The following is a 26,755-nucleotide window of genomic DNA, read 5'->3' on the forward strand; positions in this document are numbered from 1 at the left end:
CGTAAGCGCCATCTTCTTTTCACTGTTACGTGGCAGAAGTCTGGTCGTACGAAGTATGAAATAGAATCTCTATTGCGCCGTGCTTCAGGTCTTGCTTTATCTGAAATAGCCTGTCTTAAAAGGAAATTCCCAAAATAAATTAAAACTGCTCGAGGATAGCCACCCTGCTTAGATGCTGGCTTCAATGTCAATGGTACTCTATGAGCACGTTACACCTCAAGGTCCCAGTTCCAGGTGGAAAGTTCGGGCAATGTATCACGGAAGAGCTGTATAATAAAGGCATGGATGTCTGCACCTTCGATTTTCTCCGGAATGCCTAGGACGCGCAAATTATTTCGGCGTAGCCGATTTTCACAGTCTTCTAGTTTCCACCTGACATCCTCTAACTCAGCATCGTGAAAATTCGACACATTCTCGAGTTGTCGCCGCTTCTGTCTCATTGGACACAATACGAGTTTCCATTTCCGTGATTCGATCATTGAAGGTGCTCACTGTTTTAGTTAGCTTCCGTACAACCCCTTGAACTTTATGAATGGCTGCCTGTGCCTTACGACCATCTTTTGACGTCTCTTCCCGATGAGAGGCAATAGCCTGGAGCACTGTGTCCATCACTGTAGTTAAAGTAGCCCCTGAGTATTCAGGGTGGTCTAATGATACAGAACGTATGGTATGAGGAGGATGGTTCTGATTTTGGTTTTGACTTAAGGACTGGACTGAAGGCGAGTAATCCCAAGTCAATTCTGATGTTCCATAATGATTCCTTTTTTTTTTAAGAACAGTTCTACGACTAGCCTTAGGGTAATTAGATTTCAAGACCTGGTCACTGTCTGTAATGGCATTGGACTCAGTGTCGCCACCAACGTCTTCCTCAGTCTCATTTGACCAGCCAGCATCCTCAGAGAAGGAATAGAAGTCAGTGGGATCCCTATCAGTTTCAACTGTCTCTGCAATTGTCTCTGCAGCCAATGCCCCGGGGGGGGGGGGGGGGGGGGTTTGTAGCATTTATTGCCTCTGCGTCATTTGCTTCAAGGATCTCCTTAGGTATGTCTGTATTATTAGTCAGAGTCAAGATCTGAGTAGCAGGCACAGCCCCAGTAGCAGTTATTGTATTTATTATCTCTGATAGTTTCCCTTCAGTATTTCCTACAAGTAAATCTGTATTATCAATCACTGCCTGACTGGTAGACATAATCTCCCCCTCATTGCACACCAACGGGGTTGTTTGAATAAAGTCCTGGGCCCCCCGAGCATCAACTGCGGGTGGTACGACAAATGCCTCACCAGAATCACCTGCTGCTGCAATACCCATTGTTACTGACATTAAGTCCTGCTCGGAGAGTGTAGACGTTAAGCTAATTAGTGTATCCATTACTGATAGAATTTCTGAGTTACTGGCAGCAATCAATTGCGGGGTCATACCTTTTAATTCAGAATTCATCCCAACCCGATCCGTAGCATCTGTACCATCCGGTATGATCTCAGCAGTCACCACACCGGCCAGAGAAATCTCAGCTAACGGACCTTCAGAAGGAACAGGGTCCTATATAGCACCAACTTCAATCAAGCCACTCTGCTCCAGCATAGAGCCTCTGGCTGCAGCATCCTGTACCACGCCTGAGTGAGCAATCAGCTGTGCATTCTCCTTACAGACCGAGGGGAGTTTCAGTGTTGTTTTGGGCGATAGAACACTCGGGGCTCTCGGAAGCAGGTCCACAACTGAGGGTCCGGGTGAAACTCCTGGCTGTTTTGTGGGTTTCAAAGTGTGTTCCGCGGTTAAGCCTCCCACATCTACATCGCCGATACCAGTGGAACCGTCGCCTCGTTTCAGGATCAACTCCTTGTCTCTGAGAGCCTGTTTTACTGCCCTCGTTTTCGCTGCTGAGGCCGCCACAGCCGCAGAATTTTTCGGAGCCATGACACCAGCGTTTTCGGAAACCAGCCTTGTAATCAGGTGAGTGTCCGTTGGTACCGTGCTCACAAACACAGGTTTGGCAGACCGTAGTATCCTCAACACGGCAACACCGATCAGTGAAATAACGAGAGAGAGCTGGGATTGTAGTACAGCCCTCTTCTCGTTTAACAGCTCTGTGAATTCTAACGCTGCCGCCGCATCCATGTCAAATATCAGCCGCTTCGTTTTTAATGAAACCGGGAGGCGTGGTAGGATTTACAAACTTGTAGCAGAAAACTTATAACAAGAATGTTTTAAGCGGTTATAGGTTTCAATCTCCGCCTAATTCAGCATATTTCTCCCCCGCACGGTCATCATCGCCAGCACCGGTCGGGACCCATCTCTCAGCGGACTATCACACCGCCGCCATCTTGCCCTGCCTCCTATAGTTTTTTATTCACCCAAATAAAGGAATATTATGTTGATATTGCTTCATTTGATCCATTTTAAAGGTTTGTTGTGTTGCTTCATTAATTTTTAGGAGCCTATGCTGGGTTGAAGCAGCAAAATCAATGTACATGTATTAGGTGTACAAAACTCACATAACTCACACTCACAAAACAGTACTGGAGCAGGTTTGAAAAATCCTCCTGTTCCTAATGATGCTGAAAATCACTTTAGTATATTTACCACAGTTGGCAGTTTCAGGTCTGGAAGATTTTCCTGCTTAACACCACACTGTTAAAGTTCTCTGTAATGGTTCCAGGATATTGCCAGAATTGTAATTACCTTTCTTTTCATTGCAGTTTTTATAATAATTTGTTTATGTGGTTTTCCATATTGCCAAGTCCCAGTAAATTTTGAAACTCAAAGTCCAAACAGCATGATATAAAAATTCTAGCATGAATTAGAGTATTAAGAGTGTGATACTTACTCCTATGTGTGTGTGTGATGATTTTGGTAGGATCATAATTTCACTTAGGCATAACTTGTGGGTGTTCCCAGAGTTGTCTCAAATGAGGTTCCTACTTTTATATAATTTATAAATAGCTGAAGAAATAATAATGAACTGATCTAATAGTTAATTGTGTTTAGAAAAGATTGTAGAATGAAAAACTTTTATTTTATTTATAGATTTCATCAATAAAAAAAGGTCAACGTTCTAAAACGTTCCTAGTACTAAACTGCAGTGTATTACATGTATTCACAACATGCACAAATATAAGGCTATCAAAACAGTGGTAGATGCTACTCTCAGTGAACTCCATCAACGTAGGACTGTTCTCTACATCAGTCATAAATCAGGCCTGTTTGGAAATGAAAGGTTAGTAACGGGACACAGCAGATTTCACTTAAAAATAGACGTCTACAAGCACAATTTATACCTGTTTTGAAAATCGGGCCTGTGTTCCGTGCATCTCGTAGCAAATGCTTGTGTTTGCCTTCGGGGGAATTTGTCCAGGGCTGAATTACATGCATTGACTGAACAATTCTGCAGTAGCAACTGAAGGATTATACTGTGACATTTCACTGACCAATCAGTGCAAAATGTAATATTACGTCAGAGCAGATGTCGTTCGCGCACTGATCATTCAGTGTAAATGTCAGTCTCTGTTGGTTGCTCAGTTCAGGTTCTGGAGCTGCACTGACCAGTCACCAGTGAAAAATTGCCCAGTCAGTACTGGAATAAATTACCTAATAACCAGTTTAAAATTGCTCAGTAACCAGTGGATGAACAGAGTATGGTGCCTGATATGTGTGTGTGTTGATCCTAAGGTAAACATCTGACGCTTCAATTCATAGCATGAATTAAATACATTTTGTTTTATAGAACCCATACAAAACTCAGTTGAGTCATAGTAATGAAACATTGTATGTTTATTGTTAACTTGCTCAGTTCAATCCCTTTTATCAATCCTGAAACGATGAAAGTCTGAGTGGACTTGTCAGTATTTCAATATTATCGCCGAATGCAAGGGTTTATTTGCAGCACGTATTTATTCCCTGATCTTTTTAAGCAGTGTTGAAAAGTTCCTTGGGGGTTCATAGCACTTTATTACTAAAGTATGAAACTTTAGCCGAATGGGGTGATTGACAATGTGACAAAAAGTAGATAGGGTCTTTCAAGCAAGGTGTAACCATCTGTTATAAATAGGGTGTCTAGTTGGCAGAGGTTTACACCCTGTAGGGACCACCACTATGGTCAGGGGAAGGCTTATACACCCTAAATTAACCTGTGCTCATCCTCTGGTAGCTTGGCACAGAGCAGTCAGGCTTAAAGTAAGAGGCAATGTGTAAAGTATTTGTGCAATACTTTAATTACAGTAATTCCATAAAAACACAACAGAAAGACGCCACAGAGGTTTAGAAAAACAAAGAATATTTATCTGAGAAGTAAAACTTTACTTTGGTCATAGAACTACAAGGTAAATACAGAAATACAAGTTTGGGGGCTATCAAGGGTCAATAAATATCACAGTGATTAAAAGGAGAAGATCAGCTGCAGCCCGTGCAGGTAAGAGCAGTCGGGCCAGGGACAGAGGGGATTTCGACAGATGACGAGGAGGGAAAGTTCATTATTTACTTAATTTTCCCTTGTGGTCGTCTGTCAAATCCCCCTTCCTCGCTGCTACTACCTGCACGGTCCGCTTCTGGCGCAGATAGCAAGAATAAATTGCAATAGCAAAGAAAGGAAAAAGCTAAATTGAAAAGGCTTTTGGATAAAGTGCATAGTGATATATCAGCATTAAACAGTGGTTGCTCGGTTAACAAAAGAAATACTCTAAATAGAGCACACAGAAATTAAAGACAATTATGCGATTAACACCCCAATTTGTACAAAGCATTTCAAAGCAGTATACAGCTAATGGCAACATCGTTCGGGGGATACGTGCCCAGGCACGAAAACACAGTGGCTAGATGTGTTATGAGCTTGAGTAGAAAGGAAAGGGAGGAGGACTAAAACCTCAATACTGGGTCAGCTATGCGCTCCAACAATTATGTTGTTAACTCATACAAGCTACTGTAGGCAGCAGACTTAAGATCTCAACAGTCCCCATGACAATGACCAGGGAGTAAGGAATGTGTAAAAGTGGGCAAGAAAGAGTCAACCTATCTGCAGAATCCTGATCTTTTAGGGTCAATGAAGTGTTTAGTATAGTCAGTGGTCAAAGTGGGGAAAAAAAAGTAGGGGAACTGTTGGTGGAGAATCAGGGGGCGGGAATAACCGAAGATTGAATCAGTGGGCGGAGTCAGGGGTGTGGCTAGAAATAGCAAAACATACCAATTTTTAGTACGTTTAGCATTTTACTGACCCGTTACAGCTTATAACGTTACTTAATTAAAAGAATGGATATGTTTATTTGAGGTTTAATTCAGGAAAAAGCAAACACTCATAGGGAATACAGGTTTATGTAAAGCTCCTGCCCCGTCACCTCTCCTGCCCTGTCACCTCTCCTGCCCCGTCACCTCTCCTGCCCCGTCACCTCTCCTGCCCCGTCACCTCTCCTGCCCCATCACCTCTCTTGCCCCATCACCTCACCTACCCGTCACATCACCTGCCTGTCATGTCACCTGCCTGTCATGTCACCTGACTGTCACTTCTTTTGCCCGGTCACCTCTCCTGCCCTGTTGCCTCTCCTGCCCTGTCGCCTCTCCTGCCCCATCACTGCTCCTGCCCCATCACTGCTCCTGCCCCCTTCACTGCTCCTGCCCCCTTCACTGCTCCTGCCCCCTTCACTGCTCCTGCCGCCCCCTTCACTGCTCCTGCCACCCCCTTCAATGCTCCTGCCCCTTCACTGCTCCTGCCCCCTTCACTGCTCCTGCCCCCTTCACTGCTCCTGCCTCCTTCACTGCTCCTGCGCCCTTCACTGCTCCTGCCCCCTTCACTGCTCCTGCTCCCTTCACTGCTCCTGCCCCCTTCACTGCTCCTGCCCCCTTCACTGCTCCTGTCCTTTCACCGCTCCTGTCCTTTCACTGCTCACACCCGGTTACTGCTCTAGCTCATGGCCCGTCACCTTCTCTGCCCCGTCACCTCTCCTGCACCATCACTTCTCCTGCCCTAGTACCTCTCCTTTCCCCTCTTCTGTCCGGTCAATGCTCCTGCCCAGCTCACTTCACTCTGTGTACAACATTGACAAAGGTGTCAAGCAGTGCTGGCTGGTAAAGTTTGAAAGTGGTGGGGGTGTAAAATGAAGACACCAATTATCAATTAGTGAGCAAACATAAGTAGGCATAAGCTAAAGAGGAAGGGAGGCATGGTATATTGTTGACTGGACAGGATAAGCCTGGTACCAATAGTGTAGCGTAAAATGAACAGTGTTATTAAACAAAAGAGAAAAAGTTAAAAAAGCTTGGTGCTGGGTACTTTTATGATACGTCTTATGGGTCTACCAGCACAATACTCTTGACAGGTCAAAACGTGTCATTGCTAGCTCTTTCAAATTATTCACAAAGAAACATTATTTTGCACTTCATGTGTTTAACGCAGTTCTCGCTCTTTTGCTCTGCAAAGCGATGAGAAGAAAGACTTTCAAATCACGTCATTAGAAAACACACACACAGCCATTTAACATTTCAGCCAGGGCAATGCCAAATACTTTAAACTCACCAGGGCCTGCATATGTTGACTTTCAGCCAAGCACAAAAAGACAGTAAAAAGGTTTGCATGGCGTTCTGCAGTCATACAGACAATTCCAACCCTTCTCTTATAATGGTGTACAGATTCCTCGCTGCACTCCTGGCTCTTCTAATGCACCTCCGCAGGTTGCTAAAGGAAACAGCAGGCTGCCCGCACCACGCGGTGGCACTTCACCAGTGCATCTGTTTCTAAGTTTTGAAACCCATTTCACTGGTGAAATTAAATCCTGACTAGAATAAATGTTAGCGTACAGCAGCACCATGAAGTGAGAGAAGGAAAACAGACATAGTGGCTGAAATGTAGTCACTATGGTAACACGTAATTAAATTCGCACATGTGAGCCCCCTACTAAAAGTATGTGCCAGGAGTTGCTGATACAATTGTGCCACAGCATCCTGTCTGCAAGATATCGACGGAGCTCACTTGGGGAGGCTGATCGGTGCTGAGGAAGTTGTTCTGCAATCACCTTCGGATAAAGTCCGCGCTACATAAAAATGCATTAAATAAAAAAAAAGATCGTAAAGATAACAAGCCACGCATTCACACTTATCTGTAGAACATTAACAGCGCCAGGGGCTAGATTCCGGGGTTGAGTTTGCCTCCTCCATCCACTAACCACACACACACTCACAAATCGTCACAAGATAGCCACTGGTGTCAAGTTCCCCACAGTACCCTGCTTGGGGAAAGCTCATCTCTAATCATCAACTCTAATCTCAGGGCCACTTGATATGCTAAAGGCAGAGGGCGGCGCATTGTCATTCGAAAGAGGTAATCAGCCTCAATCGGAATGACAATGGGCCTCCTCGGTCTGTGTGAGCTCAGGGAGGGGCTGCTGCAGCCTCTGGAGTTCACAGAGAAGTGCAAGCAGCCCCTGGAAGCGAATGAAAAAAGTTTTAAAGTTGGACTATTCTTGCCGTCCCGGGACTCTTTTTTGAAAGCAAGAAGTAGGGGATCGGACGGAACAATTTTTTAGAAGTAGGGGCACGCCGTGCCCACCGATCCCCCCCCACTTCTACCACTGAGTATAGTATACCTGTATTATAGTACAGGTAAGAGCAGTGAAGCGGGGCTGGGTGCGGCAGGGGGGGAGCTGATGGACGACGGAATAGGTATTATTTATTTATTCAAGTATACCTATTCAGTGTCCGGCGGCTTCCCCCCCCCCCCCGTCGCACCCTGCCCGGTCCCACACCTCCACCGAGCTTACCTGATCCGGCCGCTGCTGGGTTCAGAAGGATACCTGGCAATATACGTCTCCCTCTCTTCTACATCCCCAACCACAACCTCCATTCCGCTGACCTCGCCCTCACCACCACCCTCGCATCCGAAGAACAACCACTGGCAGCATATCCTTCTCCCACCTCGCCGCCAACACCTGGAACACCCTCCCACTGAGCCTACGACAGACCCAAGACCTGCTGACCTTCAGGAGGCTACTCAAGACCTGGCTGTTCGACCAGTAGCGCCCCCCCCCATTTGTTTCCCCAGCGCCTTGAGACCCTCACGGGTAAGTAGTGCCCTCTACAAATTCTTGATTGATTGATTGATTGATCATAAATGCGCTCAACAAGTATGACCTAAGGGTTTAAAATGGGAACTTGGCATCTGTTAGGAAGTGTTTTGATTGTGTAAACTAGGTCACAATTGTAGTAATCAGGTCCCACGCAGTAGATGTAGTTAAGTATTATTTGTAGATGAGTAGATAAGATGGTAAAGCAGCCCCACCAGGAGCATCTAGCATGATGCTCAGCCCAATGTCAACTGTAGACCTCAGCCCACAGAGTCCCAACATTCTCTTGTGCATCATAGCTGCAACATTCTACAAGCTCATCTCCTCTCTTCCACAATGAAAACAAAAAGGAAAGAACGCTGGTCAGAAAGAACCAAAAACAAAAAGGAGAGAGAACGCAGGTCAGAAAGAACGAAAGAAAAGAATACTACATTATCCCCTCACTCACTGGTCAGGAAGAATCAAAGAATGAAAAACACTCAGAAGAACATACCCATCCTCCTTTCCATAAATAGCAAGAAAAAGACAAGAACCGAACAAAAGGAAACAACAAAGAGGAAAACTAAGCTTGAAAATACTGATGACTAACCGACAGACACACCTACTGGCCAAACAGGCATGCAAGAAGGAAAGACACAGTGCAAGAACAAATGTACGAAATAGTTCAACTCTCAAAGATATATAATAATGATATACCAAATCACGAGAGTGTGAACAATTTAAAAACATGGAGAATATGGATAAAATTAAACAACACAAGATGTCAACATTACCCATCTTCCCACCAGAAAGATAATATAACAACATAGATAGAAACTTTTCCATGTAAAAACAAGGAAAGAGGGACTAAAACCCAAATTCCTGACCCAAAAACTAGGGCCTCTAACACAAAACCTGCCTCTAAAAACAAAAGACCGTAAATGTAAGAATAAGGATAATGGGACTGTAACTCAAACCCTGCCTCAAAAATAAGGGCCGGAAAGAGTAAAGCCCAAATCCTGCCTCTCAAACAAGAGAATTAAAATGTGAAACTAAGGATAATGGGACTTCAACCCAAGACCTGCCCCAACGAGGGACGGTGAAAATGCTTGCCATGTAGAGAACCTCCAAGTAAAAACTGAGTATATGGGACTAAAACCCATTACTAAAAAAACGTAGGTTGGACTAACCCCCTTAAACACTGAGTATATGGGACGGACACCCAATACTAATTACATAGGTGGGACTAACACCCCCTAAACACTGATTAAATGGGACTAAAACCCAATACTCATTACAAAGGTGGGACTGGAACCCCCTAGATACATACACATGAGAAAACAAGTCATACTGTTACACGAGCACAAGTAAAAGATGATGTGAGAGTGAGAAGTAAGTAAGGCTTAAGCTGCTGGACAAACAAAACTGAGGGGAATGAAAAATCAGTGAAAAGGTGTGCACTACCCCAACTGAAAGAATAGAATAAGTATAAGGAGACCAGCACCTAAACAAATAAATCCACAAGTAGAAGTCCTAGCGCCAAGAAAAATACTTGCCATAAAAACAAACTGATCATCACTTAAACTCTCACTAAGCACAGCACAAGTAAAAACAGACCCAGTGCGCTTACAATGTACCTGAAAAATTATGTATGGCACTAATAACAGCAAGAAAACATGAGGAGTAACTCAAGTGCCAAATAACAAAGCAGTGAGAAAGCTGTTTGCAACACATTAAAACCTGTTTGGGAAACAGCGTATTATAAAAATAAATAAAAGCATATGAGTATTTGCATGGTACAGAAAAATAGAAATAAGTACTCATTATAATCTGACAGCAAAACAACAAAATGTTGAAGTAATGTGAAGTAACTGTTCCACATGAAGTAAAAAGGTCATGGTGAGCGGTGTCTCACCCGATCTCAAATGGAGACAAAGCATTTCCAGAGAATAACTTGTAAGTACTTTCAATCAATAGACACGAACCAAAGTACCTGTGGAGGATCATTTCTACGATCCAATGCAGAGGAAGAAGAAATCCTAACAGGAGAAGCAAAATGAATCTTGGTGTGTAGCCACTGCACCGGAAAGATCAAATAGATAATACAGTGCAGGGCTCGAGAAAAGAAAAAAAATTGCTGTCAACGTCGTGCCGGTAACTAAGGATACTTAAAATGGTGGCCTGCGTGTGTGAAGACATTCATGCGCAATGACATCACACATAACTCAGTCTAGAATGGCCAACGTGGAGAAAAAGGAGCAGCGCAAGAAACGCTTCCATCCCTGACCTGCCGAGAACGTTCCATGACGCCCCAGCACACCAACACCCTCAGAAGATTCTGCAACGTCATCAGAAGTAAATTGAGGCGGCAGGGGAAAGACGACTCCACAGGGCAACTGTCAACCGTCACAACAACGGAAGAAAGCAGGTAAGACTTTAATTTCTCCATAGTTCTGTGAAAATTACACCGAAAAATAAGGTAGGCATCACGTAAGCACCACCCAGTGGCCGGAATTGAGTACTACTATCTCCGAGGCCCGATTTATGCCTCCGGACATGTGTAAAGCAAACAACAGTCGATTATGAACCAGAATTGAGTACTAGTATCTCCGAGGCTCGATTTATGCCTCCGGACATAAATAAACCAAACAACAGTCGATTTGAAACACTTCACGTTCAGGAAAGAAACTGAAACCATACGTTGAATATAACTACTCCTTAACTAAACGGATGCCAGGTCCAGAAAGATCGTTAATTTGCCAGCCTTCAAAGTCATAGTTAATACTGGGTTGATACCAAACAAAAGTGTGAATTATCACTGTAAGCAGGATAATGTTGGCTAATACACACAGTCCCTGCTTACCTTCTTTTCTTTAAGACTGCAAAAGTTTCTTTTTGTAGAAGGCTTCAGCTTGTTGACAAATTGCTAGATCATGTAGCACGCCTGTTCTTGAGCTGTCCAGTGAAGTGGACACTGGTGGGGCATACAGGCGTGACCTCGCTCTTGTTTGTCAGGTTACTCTTTCTTAATTTACGCTTATTTTTCCGTAGGTTTCTTGCTTGAGAGGTATCTTTTGCTTACTTGCTTTAGAGTAGTTGCACTTCATCCCTAAAAGTGGTAGGTTTGTTGATCCATCGTCGCCATAAATAACCCAGTAATCAGGTCCGACGCAGTAGATGTAGTTAAGTATTATTTGTAGATGAGTAGATAAGATGGTAAAGCAGCCCCACCAGGAGCATCTAGCATGATGCTCAGCCAATGTCAACTGTAGACCTCAGCCCACGGAGTCCCAACATTCTCTTGTGCATCATAGCTGCAACATTCTACAAGCTGGACTGGTAGAGGAGAAAGCATGTACAACATAAACAAGATGTAAGAATACTACAACAATGAGATATCTGTTGATAGAAAATACAATAAAACTTGAGGGATCAGTCGTAAGGATCCAACGGGCCACCTGAAATCCATCAATACTCAAAGTAAGGCACAGGGCAACAATCCATTTGCAACAAGGGCACAGATAAAGTGGGTAAGCAAACATAAAGTGGTCAATATCCTCACGATTGTAGCCAAATAGTTTGCAATCGGACCTCATGGAGCAATCCTGTGACCAGTTAGCATCAAGCAAGTCCTACCACATAGATTTACCTCATTTCCGTTGTTTGGCTTTATGAATCTTCTTGTAGGATTGGAAGGCGGAATGGACAGCAACTGTATCATGATCTTTAGTTGTTCTCAGGAGGTGCGTTTTGGGCCAACAGCAATCTTGGTCATACCAGGGGGCAATTTATGCAGGCGAGGTTTAGAAGATCTTAAAAAGAAATGTTTAAGTGACTGAAAAAACAGAAGAATGATTACTAAGATCAATTTGCTAGGAAAAGAGCGAAAGTTGGTGTTAGCAAACGTGGCCAGTAAAAGAGTATAAATTCCAGTCAAAAGATTAGAAATGTATGCTATGCTATGCAATTTAACAGCCCTTCTGTTGCTAGAGACAACCAGAGAGGATAACGGCTGAGCTTGAGAAGATGAAAGATCCGAAAATAGATCATCTGTCAGCATCAATTCCAAAGAGTTAGGGTCACAGTTTTCTCTGATCATGACCCTGAAGTCACTAAGGGTTTTCAAAGCCCTATATCGATAATAAAATAATTGATGCAGGTTTGCTTATTACCCCTCTTAAAGGTAAAGGCAGGAAATTTATCAGACTTAGATCTTCCATCTCTATCTCGGACACCAAAAGACAGTGTAAGGGAGACTAGCTAGAGGGCATCAGTAGACCACACTTTTAAAGGGACTACTCCTAAAGATTGAATGCCCAGAGATTCATCCTCGATTTCATTAATTGATGTTGCAAAGTCTATGCGCTTTTATGGGGTGTTGAAGTCTCCCATTTAGAAGATGAACTCAGGGTTTTGTTGCGAAAAAAGAAAGTTTGCCACTGTAGCAAGGGTCATAGATTCCTTGTTTTTAGGAGATATATGACTGTAAACATTCAAGACATTGATGGAACTCCATTTGCAGGAGTTAAGGTTAAGGTCTAGGACATCAGGGGATGAAATTTCCAACCTTTTGCGCTTACAACGAAGTAACAGTCTGATCCAGGTAATCAGTCCTCCAGAGGGACTACCTTTTGAAGAAGGTATGGCATTATTACAAAAGGAAACATAACTTAGTCTGCAAAGTGAGGATATTACCCATGATTCTTGAATTAGGATATTGTGAAAAGAGTCCCAAAAACGTTTCCAGGCGGGGTCAGTGGGTTTATCCGCAATCCCGGCTATGTTCCGATACAGCACTCAAATTACTTTGGTCAGCACCTGTATATCAGGTGTTAACATTTTATTAGATGAAGTCAATGGAGGACTCGAGTGAGATAAAGAAGAAATGGCTTGACTGTGTAATTGATACTTAATTTAAGATAGTCAATCTATGGAATTAAGGGATCAGTTATTATTTGGAACAGGGTTCGAAGAGGAAGTTTGTGAATGATTGACCAAAGCAGGGTACTGATTAACAATTGGGCAAAGAGAAAGAGTAGAAGGATTACACTCAGGTGGCAGAGCATCGTGGGCTCCAGCTGGAGGCCAGAAGAGGGTGATTTCGAGTTTAAATTAGATTGGGGATCCCCTGGGGGCTATGAATTGTGAGTCCATGCTGATCACACCCTGGGCAAGAAATGTGTTAGCAAGAACTAAGCAATCCAGGGGGAAATTATCTGTGTCCTAAAGATGTCTAGGCAAATGATAGAGAGACACCTGCTCGGAATTCAGATTCAGTAAATAACCTTGTTGATAAGTGAGTTGTTATCTTCAAAGGACCTGGGTCTCAGCTTTTTTTACCTTAAACATTTATACCTTAGATCCTGTGGGATACTGTTTAGTTAAATTGTATTTGAACACAGGTAGAGAATGATTAAGCAGTAAAGAGGAGGAAAGGGCCTTCAAACAAATTATCTAGTCTGAAGTATGCTTGAATTAGGCCAAGAGGGAAATGGATAAGTACATGATGGTTCATTACCAGTAGTTCTGTGAGCATTGGGACCTCTAGACTCTAGTCCTCGTTATTTCGAAAGGCCGGACTATCACATTGGACACCATTACCTCTTGCGACTGGTCTGATCACCACTGCATCTTGTTTTATATAAACAGGGAGGTGGTGTTGAGGAAGGCCCAACCAACAAAATCAAAGGTCTGGAAAAGGGACATCAGGTCAATAAACTCAGTTGTTCTAGCAGCCCACTGTAAATCTGCCCTCTCCACCAAAGTAGACTTGATCGATGTTCAGCTACTCACTGACTGCTACAACTAAACCATCTCCAACATCCTGGACGACACTGCACCGCTCCAACAAAAAAATGCCTGAACAAAATATCCAAACCTTGGTACAATGACAATTTAAACACGGAACACCATAACATTAGGGCAGCTAAACGTTCCTGGAGATCCAATCCTTCCTTTGAACAAGTAAAACTCCTTATAGAAGTGAGAAGTGTTTACAGCAAACAAATCAAGAGCGCCAAGCCAGAGTACTTCAGACATCAACTGGATCAAGCTGGAAACCGGCCCAAGAACCTATTTGAGTTGGTCAAACAGCAAACTGTTGTAGACCCAACTAACTCTGACTCTGGAGGCAGCCCACCTTCTTGCCATGCTGCTTTCTTCACTGAGAAATCAAGGCACATCTCCATTGATCTCGCTTCCAAGAAGGCGCTACTTCCATCCCCTGGGTCCGTATCACCCCTTGACCTCTAATAAAAGGGCAAACCTATCAGCCTGAACACCAAGATTAAAGCAACATGGGACACCTTTACCCCTTTCAGTGAAAAGACATCAACAAGATTCTTCAGATCATCAATCCATCTAGCCATTTTAGTGACCCGCTGCCTCCGACCATCTTCAAAGTAATCAAGAATGCACTCATCCCCACATGGACAAGGATTGTAAACACTTCTCTTTCATAAGGCACGATCCCAGACTGCCTAAAAGCAGCGCAGGTGTCACCTATTCTAAAAAAAAACGAAATCTGACCTCTATAATTTCCGCTCTATCTCCAATATCCCGACATTAGCCACACTACTTTAAAAATGCGTACAATCCCACCTCTGTGCTCACTTACAGAATTTCCAACTCCTAGACCAGCATCAATCCGGCTTCCGGAAGGGGCACAGTACCGAAGTGTTTCCCACGCGCGTGATGGATGACATCTTAAAAATGCTTGATCAAAATGACTAATGCATCCTAATCCTCCTGGACCTTTCTTCCGCTTTCGAAACAGTGAACCACGACAACCTCCTATCCATTTTGAAGAACAGGATGGGTTTCTCAGGTCAGATGTTACAATGGTTCTCGTCCTTCCTTCACCATAGATCACAAAGAATCAAGGCAAACAACTCCATCTCCTAGCCCTCTCCTGCACTCATGAGAGTCCCTCAATGGTCCGCCCTATCTCCAATCCTCTTCAACCTTTTCTTGGAGCCACTAGCTAATTCTCTAAACTCCACAAACATTCTCTTCCATATGTACGCGAATGACACAAAACTTTTTTCGAAAATCTCATCTCCGGACAACATCATCTCACTCAACTCTACCCTAAACGCTATGCAAAACTGGCTAACTGAGAACCATCTAGTGCTCAAAACCTCCAAACTGAATTCCTTTTCCTCTCTCCTCCGAATCACATCCCTAATCTAGTCCCTTGGCTGAATCACCTTACTGCCTTCAATTGCACACCTCTCATTATATACTCAACCAAATCTCTCTGAATCACCCTGGACAAACACCTGAATATGAAAAATCATATTAGCAAAGTCTGTATGGGAGCTCAATCAATCAAATATAACTTTATTCGATTGTTAAAAAGCAATCATAAAAGTGTACATGAAAAACATTACATTAAAATACATATCAATTAATTTTACAGTGTTTCAGTGTCATACAAAAAAGTTCATTAAAGGCAACATTTCTAGTTCATAACATCCTTGATCTTCTTAAAGTGCATTATATAATCATACTTTTTCTACTACGCATCACTTTTTTCAAAAACAATGTGATTGTTGCAACACATAGATGATTATCCAGGTATTGAGTGCTTAACATAGCCAAACGGCATTGCCGATGGCCCATCTCTCTCAATAACGGCAGTATAACACTATGCCTAATCAGGCCTTAAAATTTACAGAATAAAAGAACATGCATAGTACTTTGGGGGGAAGCATCATCACAGGGACAGGGCAGTAATTCATGCGTCCAGTCATTTACTGTTGGAAAACTAACCAATCTATGAAAAATTCCAAATCTAGAACGGGATAATAGGAATCTATCGTAGTTACCGGGGACATAAATCAAATAGGGTTGAATATTAAAAGTTGTTAATAACAATTGATGTTGCAGGACAGTAGGTTTTAAGACCTCCGATGCAGTTCTTAAGGAATCCAAATAAGTCAGACCCTCCTTCTTCAAGACCCTATGTGAAATTGCTGAGAGGATTTAGAAAATAATCCAACTTTCCAATATCAGAAACTTACATACATAACTCAGCCATGGTATCCTCATGGCTCCTTCTAGTTTCAGAATATCTGTCTGTATGTCTCTATTAAGCTTGGTTTCTTCTTCAGTCCACAGCCTGTGCCATAGTAGCACAGGTTCAAGCTTAATAAGATCAGATATATAGGTAAGTCCCAATTCTGCATGACAGTTGTAATTAGGGGTGCTCTTAGGAACTGCAAGGATAAACTTCAAGAAGAAGTTCTCAACTACCTGGATGGGCATAGCCTTTGCAAAACCCCATACCCCACTACCGTAAGTTGCAACAGATACACATTTGGCTTTGTAGATCTTAATTAACTCCACCAGTGGTCTGGTACCTAATTTCTTAGAGAAAGTCTTGAGGGCAGCAGTCGAGCGAACCATCGCAAGTTTTTTCGCTGCCACTGCCTGCCCCCATGAATCACTCTGGGTAAACAGTATGCCTAGGTAAGAGAATTGCTTAGTGGATTCAAGCTTCTGTCCTGCAATAAAAATGGCCCTCTTGATTTTAGAGTACCTGCCGCAGCGCATGATGAAAGTTTTCAACCTGTTTTCTCTTAGGCCCAACTCTTTCATGAAGAGCGCAAAACTATCCCCCATGTGATGAAGTCCCACTTGAGTACGAGACATTAGCACAGCATCGTCAGCGTACAAAAGTGCCGGGATTGGATGGCCGGCTGCATATGGGATATCAAAACTATTATTGCATAGGGCTTCCTCCAAACCATTTATGTACAAATTAAAAAGGAATGGGGCCAGGACACAGCCCTGCCTGACACCACTCCTGATTGGGATTTTGTCTGTGCATTCCCCCTTAAGGCCATAACGGATGCGGGCTGAAGAGTCACTATAAAAACGTTTAAGAAAATAAATATTTTCTTCAATCCCAAGTTGTCCCAGCAATATACATACTTTGGAATGAACCACACAGTCAAATGCGGCTGAGAGGTCAACAAAGGCCAGGAACAAGTTCCCTTTCTTGGCCCTTGTGTACTTCCCGACCAGCATTAGAAGATTTAAGCCCTGTTCCACTTTTCCTAGGCCTTTGGGGAAACCATATTGAGGGGAAACCATATTGTAGATCAGATAAAATAGAATTGTCTTTGGCCCAAAGCAAAAGACGGTCCAAAATAATTCAGCCCACTATTTTGGTAAAAGAATCTAAAAGGGAAATGGGCCTATAACAACCCGGTCATGTCTATCTTTTTGTAAATGGGCACTATTATGGACTCCACCCAAGTGGGCAAAAATTCTGAAATACAACTAGCATTAAGCACCTGGACCAGAAGGGGGCCCCACAGAGGAATAATTACATTAAAAATGTCTATGGGGACACCGTCCAGGCCAGGGGTCTTCCCACCCTGACTTACGTGTAGGGCTTTTTCAACCTCTTCTAGGGTGAACATTAAGTTTCTTGAGGTGGGATGGACAGTAGGGATAGAAGTAGAACTCATCATTCCCTCTCCCTCATATACTTTAGAAAAATGTCTAATCCAATCTGATTCAGGAATTGCTATCTCTCGACTGGGACCAATCTCTTTCCTGAGAAAGGGTGTTCTAATGATCTTCCAGAAGCCCGCACTATCGTTCCTACCGGAAGCGTGATGCAAGGCTTCCCTTCTACTTTCAGCTCATTCTTTCTATCTTTTATGGCAAATTTATACTCTTTCCTGAGTCTACTGACCTCCTTGACACACCTAGAATGATCTTAAGAAATCCAAGAAACTATGTCGCTCCCTTGAGAAGGCCTGGAAAAAAGACCCAAACACCTGCACCAGGAACGCCTTCAAAAACGCCACCCGCATACACCACCAACTGATCCGGACTGCTAAGAAAGCTGCATTCAATGATCAACTAGAAAACAACGCCCACAACAGCAAGGAGTTATTCAACATCGTCAAAGAGTTCACCAACCCCACTGCCAACTCCAACGACATCACTCCCTCTCAAACCCTTTGCGACTCCCTAGCTTCGTTCTTCCACGACAAAATCGCAGACATCCACAACAGCTTTGACAACCAACCAGGAGACCAACCCACACAACCTTCTGCTGTACCTTCACCCCCCTTGAACATCCTTAATGACTGGAACACAATCTCCACTGAGGACACCATCCGCCTGATGAACTCCATCCACTCAGGATACCCCACAGACCCATGTCCTCACCACATCTTCAACAAAGCTGACTCCATCATAGCACCACACCTCCGAGACGTCATCAACTGCTCCCTCAACTCCGCCACCTTCCCGGAAAGCTGGAAACATGCCAAACTCAGCGCCCTTATGAAAAAAATTACAGCTGACCCCACCGAACTCAAAAACTACCGCCCCATCTCACTCCTTCCATTCCCGGCCAAAGTCATCGAGAAAGCTGTCAACAACCAGCTCGCCGCCTTCCTCGAAACCAACAAATCCCTCGACCCCTCACAGTCCGGATTCCGAGCCAAACACAGCACTGAGACCGCACTCATCGCTGCAACAGACGACATTCGAACTCTACTGGACAATGGAGACACAGTCGCCCTCATCCTCCTCGACCTCTCCGCAGCCTTCGACACAGTCTGCCATAGCACCCTGTTACAACGCCTCAGTAACATCGCAATCCAAGGAAAAGCACTGGAATGGATCACCTCGTTCCTTGCCGGAAGAACTCAGAGAGTCCGCCTCCCACCATTCAAGTCAGAAGCCACTGAAGTCATCTGCGGCGTGCCACAAGGATCTTCACTCAGCCCCACCCTCTTCAACCTATACATGAGCCCCCTCGCGGCCATCGCACGCCAACACAACCTCAACATCATCTCCTACGCTGATGACACTCAACTGATCCTCTCACTCACCAAAGACCCTAACACCGCCAAAACCAACCTACATGAAGGAATGAAAGAAGTAGCCGAATGGATGAAGCACAGCCGTCTGAAGCTGAATTCAGACAAAACAGAAGTCCTTATCTTAGTTACCTCCCCCTCCGCCTGGGACGACTCTTGGTGGCCAGAGGCCCTTGGAAAGGCACCCATCCCAACGAACTATGCACGGAACCTGGGCGTCATCCTGGACTCCTCACTCTCGATGACCAGACAAGTCAACGCCGTTTCTTCGTCTTGCTTCAACATTCTTCGCATGCTCAAAAAAACATTTCGCTGGATCCCCACCGAAACGAGAAAAACGGTCACCCACGCACTGGTTACAAGCCATCTGGACCACGGAAACACCCTATATGCCGGTACAACCTCAAAACTTCAGAAAAAAGTCCAACGCATCCAGAACGCATCAGCCAGACTCATACTAGACATCCCATGTAAAGACCACATCTCTGGACACCTGAAAGACCTCCACTGGCTCCCCGTCAATAAGAGGATTACATTCCGCCTCCTAACCCATGCACACAAAGCACTTTACGAACTTGGACCCGAATGCCTCAACACACGACTTTCCTTCTACACCCCCCCGCCAGCTACGCTCTTCCAATCAAGCCCTTGCTGCTGTACCTCGCATCAACAAAACCACCGTGGGAGGAAGATCCTTCTCCTACCTGGCGGCTTAAACCTGGAACACACTTCCCATTCACCTTCGCCTCACTCAGAACCACCTAGCATTCAGAAAGCAACTTAAAACCTGGATATTCGACAAGTAATTCCCCACCCTTCTTCAAGCGCCTTGAGACCCTCTGGGTATGTAGCGCGCTATATAAATTCCTTGACTTGACTTGACATGCAATTCTTTCTTTAGAAGTGCATAAGCTCTAGTACAACTAGAGTTAAACCAACCTCCTTTTTGTTTATCATTTTTACGCTGTCTCGTAAGGGAGATCCTAATTTCTTTAGAAATAATTAGGAAAGATGCAAGGATCATTTCAAGTGTAGAGTCTTCCCCCAGACAAATCGCTAATTCAGATTAGCAATTACTGTATTAAGTATTTCAGTTTGATCCACCATGGCCCATCTTAACGTGTAGCCATTTGTACTACCAATGGACACATTTTCGCCCACACTGTCCCTTTCTATATTACGTTTTAACGTGGACTTCCTTGGGATCAAAATGGCTACACAGAGCAGAAAGTGGTCACTTAAGTGTATGGGAGCTAATCACTTGATGAGGACACTCAGAAACATCAAACTATTCCTTCCACAAAAGGACTTCAAGCAGGTGGTACAAGCTCTGGTCCTGCAGAGGCTGGACTATGGCAGCGTGACGCTCTGTGGCCTGCCCAAATACACTCTGGCACCACTAAGGGAATCACTGAAGGGTGCGGTCAAACTGGTCACAGGTACCAAACTAAGTGAGCACATATTCCCAAACCTAAAATCTCTTAAATGGTTGCCTTATGGAGTGCAAATTCAGCTAAAGATTGGTGTTCTAGTGTAGAAAGCCCTGCATTTCAAAACTGCCAGGTACCTTGTCAAAAAGCTTGAATTATCCTGTGGTGGGAGAGCATTAAGAAGCGCTGTCACTCTCCTCCTGAAACCACCCATCCTTAAGAAAAAGAGAACTGCTCTCTGGGCCTTCTCCGGCGCTTCTCCAAGGATTTGGAACTCTCTTCTACTGGAAGTTTGCAGAATCTCTTCAGGGACCGCTTTCAAACTTGAAGCCAAAAGATTCCTAATGAACACATTTTTACCTTAATTTGGGCTTGGATCACTTGCTAGAAACCACTGTTCCTTCAACCATTGTACCCTCATGTGAAGCTGTTCGACTTTATTGCATTTTGTGTCCCCTTCGTAACCTGTTATATTCAGGTTTTTAATATAATTCTCCGTGATTCACCTGTCTGGCAAACATGTCAGTATTCCTGTTATGTATTCATATATGTTGTTGATACTGGATCTAGGCTCTTTTTTTGCAGCGTTTACTCCCTTTCTTAGACTGTTACATACTCATGTATTGTTCTATTCTCTTTGTGTCATTTGTTCTGGAAACTATGCATTTATATGTCTAGGATATATGTGATTATTCCTGTTGTATATTCTTATTTGTGGTCAATATTGGATTCTTGTCCTCCCTCACTTCCTATGTAAAGCGCTCTGATATCCCTCTGGATCTTGTTCACGCATTATAAAACTTCTTAAATAAAAAATTTAATTGGGGGGGTAGAAGCTTTTCCCTGTGTTGCTGTGCACTAGTTGATCTGATTGAGTGGCCTTGGAATAAGGTTGCAGGGACTGCCACAGTTAAGGAAAAGGACTGTAAAAAAGGAGTAACCTCATATAGCTGATGAGAACTACAGATAGGAACTTCCCTTGAAGCAGAATGGTATCCTTCTTGAAGGACGGTCCTGGTAGATTTGACCTGGTCTATCAAAAGTAATCGTAAGACCATGTATTTTAAATTAAGTCTCATCCTTCATCATCTGCATAGTATCTAATAGTTGTTGTGCTAAGAGGCATTCCAGAACACAGGGGTGCACAGTTGCTACCAGGATAGGGGGGGGACTAAGGAATCTGAAGCTTGACCAGTCTCTAACTCTTGGAGAACTGCAAATCTATTACTACATAGTACTGGAGAACTAGCAGGTGCAGTGTCTGCATTGGATATGGGGACTGGTGCAATAGAAACCAATGCAGTATCAGGAGTACCTTTATGGGACAAGGACAGCACATGCCTAGTAGGCAGGGCTGATGGAGGGCCCTTTATCATCTTTAGGGAAGAAGTGGGTGATTTTAGGTGCACTTTTGTTGTGATTTACCCTTGCTAATAAGGGATTCCACCTCATCAATCATGGTGCCAGTCTCTTTTAGGGTACATTTCACAGCCGCATGGGTGTTTTTTTTTTTTGTCTTCTGTTGCCCAAGAGAGCCCTCTTTAGCTTTCCTCGTGCCCATTTGTGAACAATAAAATATAACAAAACAACTTAAGGATTAGCACAGACAAAGGGCAATAGGAAGCAATATGTAAATCAATGTAAATAAATGAACTACAAATATATGTGAGAGTATAAGAAGAAGAAAGAACATCAAGAAAACAAAGCAGAAAGAAGTAAACCATGCAGGGAGAAAGAAGAGGAAAAAATAACCAATTGTGAACGCTTATATCTCACCTATTGCTACTAGCAGTGAAATAGAAAAAATGCGATAAGGGGTGCAATGATTAAAAGGCACGTCTTAGCCCAACCCAGCCAAGCAAGTCTGAATTTAAATAAAGAGCCAAAGAGGTGGACAAAGCAAAATTTAAATTTGGCAAATTTCACCGTTTAAGAGCCCCTCCGAATAAAATAAAAATAAGAACAATAAAACAGGGTATGATTGTGCTCCACAATCCTCTCACATGCCCTTGCAAAGTGTGAGGTCATTGTATTCAGAAGGGGCATGAAGTGGATAGTACACTTAACTCAATTGAGAGGTGGCTTACAATTCTTCTAAATCCCTGAGGTGCGGTCTCCTTAAAACAGGAAATGTGGAACACAATACAATACAACTCAGAAAGAAGAGACTTGCCTTCCCCCAAGACAGAATATCTATGACACAACAAGCAGAACAGTTCATTGGCCATCCAGGGAAATTAGTAGAATCCTTGCCCAGGGCTGCAATGGTCCAGAAACAATGACCAATGGCAAGCGGGAGACTAGGCAACTGCTGAGGAGCTCAAATGGACCCGATTGGCAAGAGGCAGGGAACGTGCACCATCTACTCAACAGTAAATCCTGCATATGGGGCACTCAAGAAAAAAAGGCACCTCAGGGCCCTACAGGTGCAGATTGATAGAATGGCATTGTTCCTCTATACCCAGCCGACCCCTCTTTTCAATCAGAGCAGGCTCTGCTAGGATGACAGAGCAGGTAGCAGGAGGCAATCTGACTGACGTATAGCAAAAAGGAACAGCAGGAAATGTCGAGGTTAGAGCCAGGAGGGGTGGCCCTGCACTGGTTCTTGTTGGTCATGATGGGTACAAGACATGCTTACCCTTGGCTCGGAGGTGACCCGCACACAGCCAAGCGGTGGGATAGCATATAGATCTTTATGCTCTTGGTCTAGCACAGTTGTGGAGGTTTGGCAGTGCTCTTTCCCTGAAGTGTTCTGGGACATGGAGTCCCTCAGTGCTGCTCCTGGTCTCCCACGCCTTGGGACAGCATGTAGCACTTTATGTGCTGGGTCAAGCACAGCTGTGCAGTTGTGGTGGGGCCTTCCTTGTACCCCCCAAGCGTTATGAAATTTGGAGTCCCTCAGTGCAGCTCCCAGTTTCCTATATCTTTTTTTCTTTTTTCTCAGTTTTATATAGCGCAAACTAGACCCGAGGATATCAGCTATTAGAGCACTTTACATGAGTACCTCTTTCATTATCTGAGTAAAACAATACTAAAATGATGAAAATCCAATAGGTAGAAGTCAAGATATGAATGATTAAAGTTTAAATGTGAGAACAGTGCTCAGAAGTCACTAGCAGTCAATAGGAGGTTGAGAGGGGCTGGTGCAAATTAAAAGTTTAGGCCGACCGTGATCGATGGCAGGCCAGCTACAGAACAGTTCCTGATGAAGAAGTACCTTTGATGGAATTTTTATCTGTTGGCAAAATACTGCACCTATGCCAACAGCACTTGCATGTACAGTTACAATATTTTTGAGAGTAGGAACAAAAGGATGGAGTGTGGGTGCTTCTACGATAGATTTTTTAGTTATTTCAAAAGCTATATCTTGTTCTATCCCCCATTCATATTTTACTCCTTTGCATAACAATTTTCTTAAAGGTTCAACCTTATCTGCATAACCAGATATAAAAGGGGAATAATATTCACATAGTCCCATAAAGGATTTAAGTGCTTCCTTATCTTTAGGTTTAGGTGCTTCTTCTGATTGCCTTTTTATCAAATCATTTTTGGGTTTAATTCCGTCGGATGACAAAACATGTCCTAAATATTCAATGCAATTTTGAATGAATTTACATTTATACTTCTAAACAGTCATGCCCCTTTCTTTAAGAATTGTTAACACCTTATTTAAGATTTCATTATGTTCTATTTTGGTTTTGGCATGCACAAGTATGTCATTTTGAAAAGCTTCTACACCATAAATGTTGCCAAAAAGTATATCCATTAATGTTTGAAATACGCTAGATGAAGAAGCTAACCCAAAAGGTAGTCTAATGTATCTGAATGCTCCAAAAGGGGTCACAAACGTTGTCAAATGTTTAGATTCCTCAGATCAATATATTTGGTGATATTCTGATCTTAGATCGATTAAGGAAAAATACTTTGACCCAGCAATAGATGTCAAAATGTCTCGGACCTTCGGCAAGGGATGACAATTAACAATTATGTTTTTATCAAGTGATCTTAGATCAGCACAGAGTCTAATGTCACCTGTTTTCTTTTTCTTGGCAACAACAATAGCTGAAACCCACTCTGATGAGTCTGTTGTCTCTATGACTCCTTCTTTGCACAACTTGTGTAAAAGTATTTTTAGCTCATTTCTCACAGATAAGGGAATCGTTCTTACTTTATGTGCGACTGGAATGGTGCTTTCTTTGAGTTTATTTTGTGCTCAAATCCCTTTACAGACCCGATTGCTTCTCTAAAACCTTCCTTATTTTGTTCAATTATGTACTCTAAATTATCACGTCTTAATTATTTGAACATTGTTTACGTATTCATCATCAAAGACAATTAGATGTGATGCACCTGGTTTAAGTATAACGCCAAGTTTTGCGAAATTTTTCCAACCCACCAGGTTGCGTCCATGTTCTGCTACATAAATGTTTGTATTAATTACTCTGCCCTTGAATGACAGTGTGTCTTGAAAATATCCCACCATATCGATATCATATTATCTAAAAGCTTTTGGATTTACATAAGTCTCGCTTAGTTTAAATTTTACTCCATTTCTCTTCAGACGTAGTGTCAGAAATTATTGTTATTGGTGAACCTGAATCTGCCATAAGTTTTAATTTAATTTCACCAATAAGCACATTATCAACAGGCCCTTTCATTTTTACATAGGCTGACTCTAATGACAAAACAATATTTGCGCACATTTCCTTGTCAAATTCATCGACTGCATTTACTTTTACTTTGTCATGAGTAAACTATTTCTTGGTTCTACATGATGTTGTATAATGTCCACATTTTTTACATTTCATGCATCTTTTCCCTAATGAGGGGCAACTTTAAAGTCAGCAAGATGTTTGTGTTAACCACAACTGTAACAAATATAATTTTTACCTTCTGTTTTTGTACCACCTTTATATTTTTCATACTATTTGCTTCCATTTTTCTTTTTCTCCTGTAAATAGAAAATGTTAGTGTTTGAACTAGCATTGGATAATTCTTTTGTAGATATTAACAATCGTTTTATGCCTTCCGCAATATAGATAACTTCCTGCAAATTTGGGTTTCTACAAGCAAGTAATCTCTCTTGTATTTTTTTTTTTAAAACAATAAAATACAAATTGGTCCCTTATATAAATATCAGTCATATCTTCAAATTCGCAATTTTTAGCAGAACTTGTATTGCAGAAATGTATTCCTCTATAGATTCTTCTTCATTTAGTTTTCTCATGGCAAATTTATGCCTGCCGATCATAATATTAGTTTCCTCTAAAATTGTTTTTCTAAACGTTCAACCGCTTCCTGGTATTTATTTAATGGTATAAACACACATCTGGTGGACTTTCAAATTCTGGTAAACTGTCAAATATCTCTTGACCTGCATTTCCAAGAAGTCCAAATAATTATGCTTTTTTTCGTTCTGCAAAATAATCCTTTCCATCTATTGAAATTAGGCAATTTTTGAATACTTTTAACCAGTTTTTCCACTTCATTGGTTGCTTTCCTGGTTCATCTAAAAAATTAGCTGGCACACATATATTGTTCCTTTGTGCCATTTTATCCTCTTACAGTAGTCTCAGAGTGTTATAATACTTGTTCAGTTTAGATGTTTGTATATCTATGAATACTTGTCTTAAAACTTACGATTGAGTTATTTTGCTGTATCGTTCTATAATTACTGAGCTTTGTTGCGTACGGCGATATTCTTGTCAGTTTCACTCAATCTGACTGACTTCAAAATGGCTGCACGTTTATTACATCACACATGCGTGTGACGTTTACGGCAATCCCCTTAGATCAATTTCAGTAGTACATACATCACTGAAGGCTCGCACATGCAGAAGATGAATGTCCGTTATTGCAGCAACTGCCAAAACGGTAAATTAACAACTTTCTACACAGATATTTTACGTTGGGCAAAATTTACAATTTGCCGTCAGTACTTGTAGTTAAGTTGATTTTGAAGAGTACTTCTTTTTGCGTTCCTCTTAGTTCTGTTCCTTTTCTTTTATTTAAGATGCTTATGCAAGTATGATTGAAGACTTAAGAATTTACGTGGGCCTTCTTAATTCCGCAATTAAATCATCGCCAAATTGTTGCGGAATGACGAAAGACGAGTTGTTGATGAATAAATAAATATGTATTTAAGAATAAATATTAGCATTAAAGGCCCACAGGCAAGCTAAAGCGATACAGGTCTAAACAGGTGATAGGAGACAGGTCGAATGGTCAACGTTCCATGACATCACATAAATAAGTATGGGCGAAATTTGCAAATTCACGGTACGCAAATTCGTGCGAACACATACTCGCGGTCCGCAAAATTCATGAATCTGTGTGAATTTGTGGATTTTTTATTTTTGCGTGCTCGCAGGGTTTTTTCTCAGTGCAGTTACTGCAAAGTTACCCATGCGATCGTACATGGGCGCGGCCATCTTGTTTTCAGTGTTCGCATTG

This window comes from Lissotriton vulgaris, chromosome 2_1 (genome assembly GCF_964263255.1).
Source record: "Lissotriton vulgaris chromosome 2_1, aLisVul1.2, whole genome shotgun sequence".
In the NCBI taxonomy this organism is placed as follows: Eukaryota; Metazoa; Chordata; class Amphibia; order Caudata; family Salamandridae; genus Lissotriton; species Lissotriton vulgaris.